General features: G+C 42.9%; 4 non-coding genes across 4 annotated transcripts; all 4 read right to left on the bottom strand.

Annotated features, from left to right (window-relative positions):
* Nucleotides 1-114: 114 nt before the first annotated feature.
* Nucleotides 115-278, bottom strand: LOC135049255 (U1 spliceosomal RNA). The gene has a single exon (XR_010241020.1). It is a non-coding gene; the product is annotated as a U1 spliceosomal RNA (small nuclear RNA).
* Nucleotides 279-7,010: 6,732 nt separating this feature from the next.
* LOC135049212 (U1 spliceosomal RNA) lies at nt 7,011-7,174 on the bottom strand. The gene has a single exon (XR_010240979.1). It is a non-coding gene; the product is annotated as a U1 spliceosomal RNA (small nuclear RNA).
* A 657-nt stretch (nt 7,175-7,831) lies between these two features.
* LOC135049388 (U1 spliceosomal RNA) lies at nt 7,832-7,994 on the bottom strand. The gene has a single exon (XR_010241145.1). It is a non-coding gene; the product is annotated as a U1 spliceosomal RNA (small nuclear RNA).
* A 152-nt stretch (nt 7,995-8,146) lies between these two features.
* LOC135049286 (U1 spliceosomal RNA) lies at nt 8,147-8,310 on the bottom strand. Its single transcript, XR_010241048.1, has one exon. It is a non-coding gene; the product is annotated as a U1 spliceosomal RNA (small nuclear RNA).
* Between the last annotated feature and the right edge of the window lie 5,242 nt (nt 8,311-13,552).

The following is a 13,552-nucleotide window of genomic DNA, read 5'->3' as shown; positions in this document are numbered from 1 at the left end:
CCCCCCTGTTAAGTGAAGGAGATCCAACTGAGGCAGCACAAGGGAACTCTTGAAAGAAGAACAAGGCTAGAGGAAGATCTGAGACAAAGAAATCTGACTTTTACCAGAGCTGACCAGAGGAAAGCACAAACACAGTCCCCCACTACCACAAATAATGCAGTTGAGTTTCCCACATTTGGGGAAATCACAGAGGTCAGCATACCCAGAATGCAATGAATGAACCTAACCCTGGGAGAACAATCTTCATGACCATGTTATCTCCTATGCAAAATAAGTATGATTTGGGATAGGGCTGGGGAGGGCCGCTGCTCAGGCACATCTCTGTCAAGTAAAGGAGATTCAACTGAGGCAGCACAAGGGAACTCTCATCTGGGGACAACAACTGCAGGGAGAACACATATTTTCAGATGAACATGGGAGGGCAGAAGGCTGCCTAATACTGAAGCACCCCCAAACAACAAACCAAATGCAACAACTAGTGCAAGCATTCCTGGGGGAAGGCCTGCCGCAGATGGATTTGCATATGGTGATGTCATCCAAGCAGTGGGTCAAAGTTGGCTTCAACCCTCGTCTGCATATGAAAAGAGAAAAGGGGCATGCAGGGCATGGCGGCCTTTTGCGGCGCTTGGCTGACCCCTAGTTTGCATTAAACACCTCCACCCTCCGTCGGTGTGGGGCTCTTGTTGGCTATGCCCCAGCACCTGAAGCATTCAAGCTGATTTCTTGCTGCAGCTGGGCACTGTAACAGCTCCAGAGCTGCTCTGTAAGGCAAGGTAAAAGGGTGTGGGCCCTGCAGCACTACCTGTAGTTTGCATTGTGCGTTGGAAGGCACAAAGTAAGCAGACAGGAGAAGTCAGGAGAGTGCACAAGGGCATAGAAGGCAGCGGCTCAAGAAAAGAGAAGTGGAAACAGACAGCAAACTAGGCTGGAGAGAGACCTGAGACAAAGAGATCTGAATTACACCAGGTCCGTCATTATATTATATATACCTACAGTAGTTATATATATATATTTTTTTATATCATTAATTATCATCTCTATACTAGCAGACGCAGTACGGTAGTCCACGGCTGTGGCTATCTCTGTGTCGTCAGTGCTCGTCCATAATTGTATACCTACCTACCTGTGGTGGAAGTTTTTTTCTATCTTCTTCATACTAGTAGTTTAGCAGTCTGCTGACAGTGTCCACCAGGTCCGTCATTATATTATATATACCTACAGTAGTTATATATATATTTTTTTTATATCATTAATTATCATCTCTATACTAGCAGACGCAGTACGGTAGTCCACGGCTGTAGCTACCTCTGTGTCGTCAGTCACTCGTCATCCATAAGTATACTAGTATCCATCCATCTCCATTGTTTACCTGAGGTGCCTTTTAGTTGTGCCTATTAAAATATGGAGAACAAAAATGTTGAGGTTCCAAAAATAGGGAAAGATCAAGATCCACTTCCACCTCGTGCTGAAGCTGCTGCCACTAGTCATGGCCGAGACGATGAAATTCCATCAACGTCGTCTGCCAAGGCCGATGCCCAATGTCATAGTACAGAGCATGTAAAATCCAAAACACAAAAGATCAGTAAAAAAAGGACTCAAAAATCTAAATAAAAATCGTCGGAGGAGAAGCGTAAACTTGCCAATATGCCATTTACCACACGGAGTGGCAAGGAACGGCTGAGGCCCTGGCCTATGTTCATGGCTAGTGGTTCAGCTTCACATGAGGATGGAAGCACTCAGCCTCTCGCTAGAAAAATGAAAAGACTTAAGCTGGCAAAAGCACAGCAAAGAACTGTGCGTTCTTCAAAATCACAAATCCACAAGGAGAGTCCAATTGTGTCGGTTGCGATGCCTGACCTTCCCAACACTGGACGTGAAGAGCATGCACCTTCCACCATTTGCACGCCCCCTGCAAGTGCTGGAAGGAGCACCCGCAGTCCAGTTCCTGATAGTCAGATTGAAGATGTCAGTGTTGAAGTACACCAGGATGAGGAGGATATGGGTGTTGCTGGCGCTGGGGAGGAAATTGACAAGGAGGATTCTGATGGTGAGGTGGTTTGTTTAAGTCAGGCACCCGGCGAGACACCTGTTGTCCGTGGGAGGAATATGGCCATTGACATGCCTGGTGAAAATACCAAAAAAATCAGCTCTTCGGTGTGGAAGTATTTCAACAGAAATGCGGACAACAGGTGTCAAGCCGTGTGTTGCCTTTGTCAAGCTGTAATAAGTAGGGGTACGGACGTTAACCACCTCGGAACATCCTCCCTTATACGTCACCTGCAGCGCATTCATCATAAGTCAGTGACAAGTTCAAAAACTTTGGGCGACAGCGGAAGCAGTCCACTGACCAGTAAATCCCTTCCTCTTGTAACCAAGCTCACGCAAACCACCCCACCAACTCCCTCAGTGTCAATTTCCTCCTTCCCCAGGAATGCCAATAGTCCTGCAGGCCATGTCACTGACAATTCTGACGAGTTCTCTCCTGCCTGGGATTCCTCCGATGCATCCTTGAGTGTAACGCCTACTGCTGCTGGCGCTGCTGTTGTTGCTGCTGGGAGTCGATGGTCATCCCAGAGGGGAAGTCGTAAGACCACTTTTACTACTTCCACCAAGCAATTGACTGTCCAACAGTCTTTTGCAAGGAAGATGAAATATCACAGCAGTCATCCTGCTGCAAAGCGGATAACTGAGGCCTTGGCATCCTGGGCAGTGAGAAACGTGGTTCCGGTATCCATCATTACTTCAGAGCCAACTATAGACTTGATTGAGGTACTGTGTCCCCGGTACCAAATACCATCTAGGTTCCATTTCTCTAGGCAGGCGATACAGAAAATGTACACAGACCTCAGAAAAAGACTCACCAGTGTCCTAAAAAATGCAGTTGTACCCAATGTCCACTTAACCACGGACATGTGGACAAGTGGAGCAGGGCAGACTCAGGACTATATGACTGTGACAGCCCACTGGGTAGATGTATTGACTCCCGCCGCAAGAACAGCAGCGGCGGCACCAGTAGCAGCATCTCGCAAACGCCAACTCTTTCCTAGGCAGGCTACGCTTTGTATCACCGCTTTCCAGAATATGCACACAGCTGAAAACCTCTTACGGCAACTAAGGAAGATCATCACAGAATGGCTTACCCCAATTGGACTCTCCTGTGGATTTGTGGCATCGGACAACGCCAGCAATATTGTGCGTGCATTATATCTGGGCAAATTCCAGCACGTCCCATGTTTTGCACATACCTTGAATTTGGTGGTGCAGAATTATTTAAAAAACGACAGGGGCGTGCAAGAGATGCTGTCGGTGGCAACAAGAATTGCGGGACACTTTCGGCGTACAGGCACCACGTACAGAAGACTGGAGCAACACCAAAAACGCCTGAACCTGCCCTGCCATCATCTGAAGCAAGAAGTGGTAACGAGGTGGAATTCAACCCTCTATATGCTTCAGAGGATGGAGGAGCAGCAAAAGGCCATTCAAGCCTATACATCTGACCACGATATAGGAGGTGGAATGCACCTGTCTCAAGCGCAGTGGAGAATGATTTCAACGTTGTGCAAGGTTCTGCAACCTTTTGAACTTGCCACACGTGAAGTCAGTTCAGACACTGCCAGCCTGAGTCAGGTCATTCCCGTCATCAGGCTTTTGCAGAAGAAGCTGGAGACATTGAAGGAGGAGCTAAGACAGAGCGATTCCGCTAGGCATGTGGGACTTGTGGATGGAGCCCTTCATTCGCTTAACCAGGATTCACGGGTGGTCAATCTGTTGAAATCAGAGCACTACATTTTGGCCATCGTGCTCGATCCTAGATTTAAAACCTACGTTGTATCTCTCTTTCCGGCAGACACAAGTCTGCAGGGGTTCAAAGACCTGCTGGTGAGAAAATTATCAAGTCAAGCGGAACTTGATCGGTCAACAGCTCCTCCTTCACATTCTCCCGCAATTGGGGGTGCGAGGAAAGGCTCAGAATTCCGAGCCCACCCGCTGGCGGTGATGCAGGGCAGTCTGGAGCGACTGCTGATGCTGACATCTGGTCCGGACTGAAGGACCTGCCAACGATTACGGACATGTCGTCTACTGTCACTGCATATGATTCTCTCACCATTGAAAGAATGGTGGAGGATTATATGAGTGACCGCATCCAAGTAGGCACGTCAGACAGTCCGTACGTATACTGGCAGGAAAAAGAGGCAATTTGGAGGCCCTTGCACAAACTGGCTTTATTCTACCTAAGTTGCCCTCCCACAAGTGTGTACTCCGAAAGAGTGTTTAGTGCCGCCGCTCACCTTGTCAGCAATCGGCGTACAAGGTTACTTCCAGAAAATGTGGAGAAGATGATGTTCATTAAAATGAATTATAATCAATTTCTCCGTGGAGACATTGACCAGCAGCAATTGCCTCCACAAAGTATACAGGGAGCTGAGATGGTGGATTCCAGTGGGGACGAATTGATAATCTGTGAGGAGGGGGATGTACACGGTGATGAATCGGAGGATGATGAGGTGGACATCTTGCCTCTATAGAGCCAGTTTGTGCAAGGAGAGATTAATTGCTTCTTTTTTGGTGGGGGTCCAAACCAACCCGTCATTTCAGTCACAGTCGTGTGGCAGACCCTGTCACTGAAATGATGGGTTGGTTAAAGTGTGCATGTCCTGTTTATACAACATAAGGGTGGGTGGGAGGGCCCAAGGCAATTCCACCTTGCACCTCTTTTTTCTTTTATTTTTCTTTGCGTCATGTGCTGTTTGGGGAGTGTTTTTTGGAAGGGCCATCCTGCGTGACACTGCAGTGCCACTCCTAGATGGGCCAGGTGTTTGTGTCGGCCACTTGGGCGCTGAGCTTAGTCACACAGCTACCTCATTGCGCCTCTTTTTTTCTTTGCGTCATGTGCTGTTTGGGGAGTGTTTTTTGGAAGGGCCATCCTGCGTGACACTGCAGTGACACTCCTAGATGGGCCAGGTGTTTGTGTCGTCCACTTGGGTCGCTGAGCTTAGTCACACAGCTACCTCATTGCGCCTCTTTTTTTCTTTGCGTCATGTGCTGTTTGGGGAGTGTTTTTTGGAAGGGCCATCCTGCGTGACACTGCAGTGCCACTCCTAGATGGGCCAGGTGTTTGTGTCGGCCACTTGGGTCGCTGAGCTTAGTCACACAGCTACCTCATTGCGCCTCTTTTTTTCTTTGCGTCATGTGCTGTTTGGGGAGTGTTTTTTGGAAGGGCCATCATGCGTGACACTGCAGTGCCACTCCTAGATGGGCCAGGTGTTTGTGTCGGCCACTTGGGTCACTGAGCTTAGTCATCCAGCGACCTCGGTGCAAATTTTAGGACTAAAAATAATATTGTGAGGTGTGAGGTGTTAAGAATAGACTGAAAATGAGTGGAAATTATGGTTATTGAGGTTAATAATACTTTGGGATCAAAATGACTCCCAAATTCTATGATTTAAGCTGTTTTTTAGGGTTTTTTGAAAAAAACACCCGAATCCAAAACACACCCGAATCCGACAAAAAAAATTCGGTGAGGTTTAGCCAAAACGCGTTCGAACCCAAAACACGGCCGCGGAACCGAACCCAAAACCAAAACACAAAACCCGAAAAATTTCCGGTGCACATCTCTAGTGGCCATGCCATGTCACTGTGCAGGAGCCAGCACCGCTCACACACTAGTCCCCGGTGCAGCCCCCAACCCCCGGGACACCCGGAGCAACAAAATGTAGATTCAGGCCACCAGGCCACGCCCCTACCTATGAAACCATGCCTCCTTTTTACCATTGCGCTGCTTATCTGCGCGCACTGCATTACAATCTCCCTCGCCACCTCTCTGGGTGTCACCAGTGATAGTGACACCTCTGCCATGCTTGTAGCAGCTGGTCCTAAGATCTACGCCTCAAGCCCTGAGTGTTTGCCCTTGTGACTTGTTGATCATCATAGCAAAGCAGATGCTTACAGAAAACTGCAGGGGCTTAGATTGAAAATAAAAAAAATTGATGGGTATAAGGTAGAGAGGAGCGGGTTCGGTTCTCCGAGAACCGAATTCCCCACGAACTCCACGTGGTTTACACTGGTACGAGGCAGGCTCGGTTGTTCCCGCCTGACTCGGAAAACCTGAACAAGGGAAAATGTCATCATCCCGCTGTCGGATTCTCGCGAGATTCGGATTCCATATAAAGAGCAGCGCGTTGCCGCCATTTTTACTCGTGCATTGAAGAGAGAGCGGAGAGGACGTGGCTATGTTCTCTCAGTGGAAATCTCAATATCAGTGCTCAGTATCAGTGGATACTTATTGCTGCTCAGTAATACTAGTAGTGTGTCTCTCCTGCTCAGTGTCAGTTCTCAGTAGTATCCTCATCAGTGCTCAGTATCACTGCTCATTGTCTTGTGCTGCATTGTTGTGCTCAGCATACTACAGTACATTACTAATAGTCCAGTGCTGCATCTTGCTGCTCAGTGTCAGTTCTAGTATCCTCATCAGTGCTCACTATCACTGCTCATTGCATTGTGGTGTTCTGTATACTACAGTAACATAGTAATATAGTAACATATAGTAACATAGTTTTTGAGGTTGAATAGAGGCAAATTGCCCATCGTGTTCAACCTGTTTTAAGTTGTGATGATTCTACATACTTGCTGAATAATGTTTTATGACTAGTTAGCTACTACAACTCATGTTACCCCTGGATTAACCATGTTGATATTTTAAGTATTATAACCTTGGATAGCTTTTTCATTCAGAAATGTATCCATTCCTTTTTTAAATCCAATTACAGAGTCCGCCATTACCACCTTCCCTGGCAGGGAATTCCACATCCTGATTGCCCTAACAGTGAAGATCATAGTATCTCTCCTGGCAGGTAAGTAGGAGTTGGGCCAGAGCTGTGGAGGATTGCTGCTCGGGAACCCCCTGTCAAGTGAAGGAGATCCAACTGAGGCAGCACAAGGGAACTCTCGAAAGAAGAACAAGGCTAGAGGAAGATCTGAGACAAAGAAATCTGACTTTTACCAGAGCTGACCAGAGGAAAGCACAAACACAGTCCCCCACTACCACAAATAATGCAGTCGAGTTTCCCACATTTGGGGAAATCACAGGGGTCAGCATACCCAGAATGCAATGAATGAACCTCACCCTGGGAGAACAATCTTCATGACCATGGTATCGCCTATGCAAAATAAGTATGATTTGGGATAGGGCTGGGGAGGGCCGCTGCTCAGGCACATCTCTGTCAAGTAAAGGAGATTCAACTGAGGCAGCACAAGGGAACTCTCATCTGGAGACAACAACTGCAGGGAGAACACATATTTTCAGATGAACATGGGAGGGCAGAAGGCTGCCTAATACTGAAGCACCCCCAAACAACAAACCAAATGCAACAACTAGTACAAGCATTCCTGGGGGAAGTTCTGCAGAAGATGGATTTGCATACGGTGATGTCATCCAAGCAGTGGGCCAAAGTTGGCTGGAACCCTCATCTGCATATGAAAAAAGAGAAAAGGGGTATGCAGGGCATGGCGGCCTTTTGCGGCGCTTGGATGACCCTTAGTTCGCATTAAACACCCCCACCCTCCTTCGGTGTGGGGCTCATGTTGACAATGCCCCAGCCCCTGAAGCATTCAAGCTGATTTCTTACAGCAGCTTGGCACTGTAACAGCTCCAGAGCTGCTCTGTAAGGCAAGTAAAAGGGTGTGTAGTTTGCATTGTGCATTGGAAGGCACAAAGTAAGCAGACAGGAGGAGAAGTCAGGATAGTGCACAAGGGTATAAAAGGGAGGGGCTCAAGAAAAAAGAAGTGGAAACAGACAGCAAACTAGGCTGGAGAGAGACCTGAGACAAAGAGATCTGAATTATACGAGAGCCGACCAGGGGAAACACAAATTATGCAGTCAAGTTTCCCACATTTGGGGAAATCGCAGGGGCAGCACACCCAGAGTGCAATGGGTGAGCCTTGCCCTGGGAGAAACACCTTCATGATCATAGTATCTCACCTGGCAGGTAAGTAGGAGTTGGGCTTGAGCTGGGGAGGGTCGCTGCTCGGGCACCCCCCTGTCAAGTGAAGGAGATCCAACTGAGGCAGCACAAGGGAACTCTCGAAAGAAGAACAAGGCTAGAGGAAGATCTGAAACAAAGAAATCTGACTTTTACCAGAGCTGACCAGAGGAAAACACAAACACAGTCCCCCACTACCACAAATAATGCAGTCGAGTTACCCACATTTGGGGAAATCACAGGGGTCAGCATACCCAGAATGCAATGAATGAACCTCACCCTGGGAGAATAATCTTCATGACCATGGTATCTCCTATGCAAAATAAGTATGATTTGGGATAGGGCTGGGGAGGGCCGCTGCTCAGGCACATCTCTGTCAAGTAAAGGAGATTCAACTGAGGCAGCACAAGGGAACTCCAGCATCCTCTACAGACTAAGAGAAAAGGATTTACCGGTAGGTATTAAAATCCTATTTTCTCATACGACCTAGAGGATGCTGGGGTCACATTAAGAACCATGGGGTTATACCAAAGCTCTTGAACGGGTGGAAGAGTGCGTACGACTCTGCAGCACCGAATGACCCAACTTGAGGTTATCATCGGCAAGGATGCAGTGGCGTTAATGTTTCCTGGTGTCAACCTGTATTATTTCAGTAGATATTGAAATGAGGATGCATCTTGCTGCCTTTCCAATGAAGCAAGTTTAATTTAGTAATAGGTGAAAAACCATCCCTACAAAGATGTTAATCAGATACTTGGCTTTGTGGACACTTTTCAGAGAACAAATTTGTTAGCATAAAAATAAAGCCAGAAAATGAAGAGCTGTTTAATCACTCAAATGGATTTTTTTGCCAGCATATTTCTTTTTCTCTGCAAACCACTGCTAAATTGTGCTTCCTAGCTGTTTTTATAAAATCACTGAATCAAATCTAACTCTGATTACATCAGAGAAGGCCAGGTACCCTACACCATAACAGGGGTTTTTGAAATTTTGACTTGTCTACTTAAAGATCACCAAAATCTGATAACAAGGTCAATTACATCCCTGGGTGGGATTGAACCACCAACCCTTTGGTTAATAACCAATCACACTAACCAATTGCGCCACAGAGACACTTTGCAAAAGTCCATACTGACAAAGGCTAATAAGCATTCATCTAGAACGTTTCCTAGAAAAACTTTAAAAAGTCAATAATCTGGAGAGTTTTTGTAAGATGTTTCTTCCATCAACCAACGAAGAAACACATTGTTACTTTCCCATGATGAGTGAGTGCTTCAAGATCTCTTGCACTTACATGTGCAGCAGAGTACTGTAATGAAAGCATGCTGGGTTCATAACCCAGAGGTAGGCAGATTGAAACTATCCTCTGCTATATGCATTTTTTTTTTTGTTAATTAAAGTAATCCAAAACTGGGATTGATATTTTTTCTCTTTTATTTTTACTTAAAGTACAATAACTTTTACCATTTTAATATGTTTTAATAGTATATTGACAGTATTGTTTTCTTTCAAAAATCCACTTAATTTTCTTTACCCGATTATTAAAATGGTAATTGACAAAAACAAACTACATTGTCACCAGAAGAGCAATACAAAATGTACAAGTGATATATTAAAATCATCTTTCCAGCTTGAATTTCAATGATGCATTGGGGCAACGATTTTGTGAGAAACATCTTCACCCTTAAGTAAAGATTTTCTTAATTCCTTACCTGTGTGCTAATTAGATATCACCTTGTTTTCACATTAAACAGACTTCCACATGAGAAAGCAGCAAGGATGCAGTGGCGTTAATGTTTCCTGGTGTCAACCTGTATTATTTCAGTAGATATTGAAATGAGGATGCATCTTGCTGCCTTTCCAATGAAGCAAGTTTAATTTAGTAATAGGTGAAAAACCATCCCTACAAAGATGTTAATCCGATACTTGGCTTTGTGGACACTTTTCAGAGAACAAATTTGTTAGCATAAAAATAAAGCCAGAAAATGAAGAGCTGTTTAATCACTCAATTGGATTTTTCTGCCAGCATATTTCATTTTCTCTGCAACCCACTGCTAAATTGTGCTTCCTAGCTGTTTTTTGATAAAATCACTTAATCAAATCTAACTCTGATTACATCAGAGTAGGTCAGGTACCCTACACCATAAGAGGGGGTTTGAAATTTTGACTTGTCTACTTAAAGATCACCAAAATCTGATGACAAGGTCAATAACATCCCTGGGTGGGATTGAACCACCAACCCTTTGGTTAATAACCAAACACACTAACCGATTGCACCACAGAGACACTTTGCAAAAGTACATACTGACAAAGGCTAATAAGCATTCATCTAGAACGTTTCCTAGAAAACTTTAAAAAGTCAATAATCTGGAGAGATTTTGTAAGATGTTTCTTCCATCAACCAATGAAGAAACGCATTGGTACTTTCCCATGATGAGTGAGTGCTTCAGGATCTCTTGCACTTACATGTGCAGCAGAGTACTGCAATGGAAGCATGCTGGGCCCATAACCCAGAGGTAGGCAGATTGAAACTATCCTCTGCTATATGCATTTTTTTTTGTTAATTAAAGTAATCCAAAACTGGGATTGATATTTTTGCTCTTTTATTTTTACTTAAAGTACAATAACTTTTACCATTTTAATTTGTTTTAATAGTATATTGACAGTATTGTTTTCTTTCAAAAATCCACTTAATTTTCTTTACCCTATTATTAAAATGGTAATTGACAAAAACAAACTACATTGTCACCAGAAGAGCAATACAAAATGTACAAGTGATATATTAAAATCATCTTTCCAGCTTGAATTTCAATGATGCATTGGGGCAACGATTTTGTGAGAAACATCTTCACCCTTAAATAAAGATTTTCTTAATTCCTTACCTGTGTGCTAATTAGATATCACCTTGTTTTCACATTAAACAGACTTCCACATGAGAAAGCAGCAAGGATGCAGTGGCGTTAATGTTTCCTGGTGTCAACCTGTATTATTTCAGTAGATATTGAAATGAGGATGCATCTTGCTGCCTTTCCAATGAAGCAAGTTTAATTTAGTAATAGGTGAAAAACCATCCCTACAAAGATGTTAATCAGATACTTGGCTTTGTGGACACTTTTCAGAGAACAAATTTGTTAGCATAAAAATAAAGCCAGAAAATGAAGAGCTGTTTAATCACTCAATTGGATTTTTTTGCCAGCATATTTCTTTTTCTCTGCAAACCACTGCTAAATTGTGCTTCCTAGCTGTTTTTATAAAATCACTGAATCAAATCTAACTCTGATTACATCAGAGAAGGCCAGGTACCCTACACCATAACAGGGGTTTTTGAAATTTTGACTTGTCTACTTAAAGATCACCAAAATCTGATAACAAGGTCAATTACGTCCCTGGGTGGGATTGAACCACCGACCTTTTGATTAATAGCCGTACACACTAACTGATTGCGCCACAGCGACACTTTGCAAAAGTACATACTGACAAAGGCTAATAAGCATTCATCTAGAACGTTTCCTAGAAAAACTTTAAATAGTCAATAATCTGGAGAGTTTTTGTAAGATGTTTCTTCCATCAACCAATGAAGAAACACATTGGTACTTTCCCATGATGAGTGAGTGCTTCAGGATCTCTTGCAATTACATGTGCAGCAGAGTACTGTAATGGAAGCTCGCTGGGTCCATAACCCAGAGGTAGGCAGATTGAAACTATCCTCTGCTATATGCATTTTTTTTTTGTTAATTAAAGTAAACCAAAACTGGGATTGATATTTTTGCTCTTTTATTTTTACTTAAAGTACAATAACTTTTACCATTTTAATTTGTTTTAATAGTATATTGACAGTATTGTTTTCTTTCAAAAATCCACTTAATTTTCTTTACCCGATTATTAAAATGGTAATTGACAAAAACAAACTACATTGTCACCAGAAGAGCAATACAAAATGTACAAGTGATATATTAAAATCATCTTTCCAGCTTGGATTTCAATGATGCATTGGGGCAACGATTTTGTGAGAAACATCTTCACCCTTAAATAAAGATTTTCTTAATTCCTTACCTGTGTGCTAATTAGATATCACCTTGTTTTCACATTAAACAGACTTCCACATGAGAAAACAGCAAAGATGCAGTGGCGTTAATGTTTCATGGTGTCAACCTGTATTATTTCCGTAGATATTGAAATGAGGATGCATCTTGCTGCCTTTCCAATGAAGCAAGTTTAATTTAGTAATAGGTGAAAAACCATCCCTACAAAGATGTTAATCAGATACTTGGCTTTGTGGACACTTTTCAGAGAACAAATTTGTTATCATAAAAATAAAGCCAGAAAATGAAGAGCTGTTTAATCACTCAATTGTATTTTTCTGCCAGCATTTTTCTTTTTCTCTGCAACCCACTGCTAAATTGTGCTTCCTAGCTGTTTTTTTATAAAATCACTTAATCAAATCTAACTCTGATTACATCAGAGAAGGCCAGGTACCCTACACCATAAGAGGGGGTTTGCAATTTTGACTTGTCTACTTAAATATCACCAAAATCTGATCACAAGGTCAATTACGTCCCTGGGTGGGATTGAACCACCAACCTTTTGATTAATAGCTGAACACACTAACCGATTGCGCCACAGAGACACTTTGCAAAAAGAATATACTGACAAAGACTAATAAGCATTCATCTAGAACGTTTCCTAGAAAAACTTTAAAAAGTCAATAATCTGGAGAGTTTTTGTAAGATGTTTCTTCCAGCAACCAATGAAGAAACACATTGGTACTTTCGCATGATGAGTGAGTGCTTCAGGATCTCTTGCACTTACATGTGCAGCAGAGTACTGCAATGGAAGCATGCTGGGCCCATAACCCAGAGGTAGGCAGATTGAAACTATCCTTTGCTATATGCATTTTTTTTTGTTCATTAAAGTAATCCAAAACTGGGATTGATATTTTAGCTTTTATTTTTACTTAAAGTACAATAACGTTTACCATTTTAATTTGTTTTAATAGTATATTGACAGTATTGTTTTCTTTCAAAAATCCACTTAATTTTCTTTACCCTATTATTAAAATGGTAATTGACAAAAACAAACTACATTGTCACCAGAAGAGCAATACAAAATGTACAAGTGATATATTAAAATCATCTTTCCAGCTTGAATTTCAATGATGCATTGGGGCAATGATTTTGTGAGAAACATCTTTACCCTTAAATAAAGATTTTCTTAATTCCTTACCTGTGTGCTAATTAGATATCACCTTGTTTTCACATTAAACAGACTTCCACATGAGAAAGCAGCAAGGATGCAGTGGCGTTAATGTTTCCTGGTGTCAACCTGTATTATTTCAGTAGATATTGAAATGAGGATGCATCTTGCTGCCTTTCCAATGAAGCAAGTTTAATTTAGTAATAGGTGAAAAACCATCCCTACAAATATGTTAATCAGATACTTGGCTTTGTGGACACTTTTCAGAGAACAAATTTGTTATCATAAAAATAAAGCCAGAAAATGAAGAGCTGTTTAATCACTCAATTGTATTTTTCTGCCAGCATTTTTCTTTTTCTCTGCAACCCACTGCTAAATT

This window comes from Pseudophryne corroboree, unplaced genomic scaffold (assembly GCF_028390025.1).
Source record: "Pseudophryne corroboree isolate aPseCor3 unplaced genomic scaffold, aPseCor3.hap2 scaffold_99, whole genome shotgun sequence".
Taxonomy (NCBI): domain Eukaryota; kingdom Metazoa; phylum Chordata; class Amphibia; order Anura; family Myobatrachidae; genus Pseudophryne; species Pseudophryne corroboree.
Note: the sequence above shows the minus strand (reverse complement) of the source record. Positions and strands in the feature narration are given on the sequence as shown.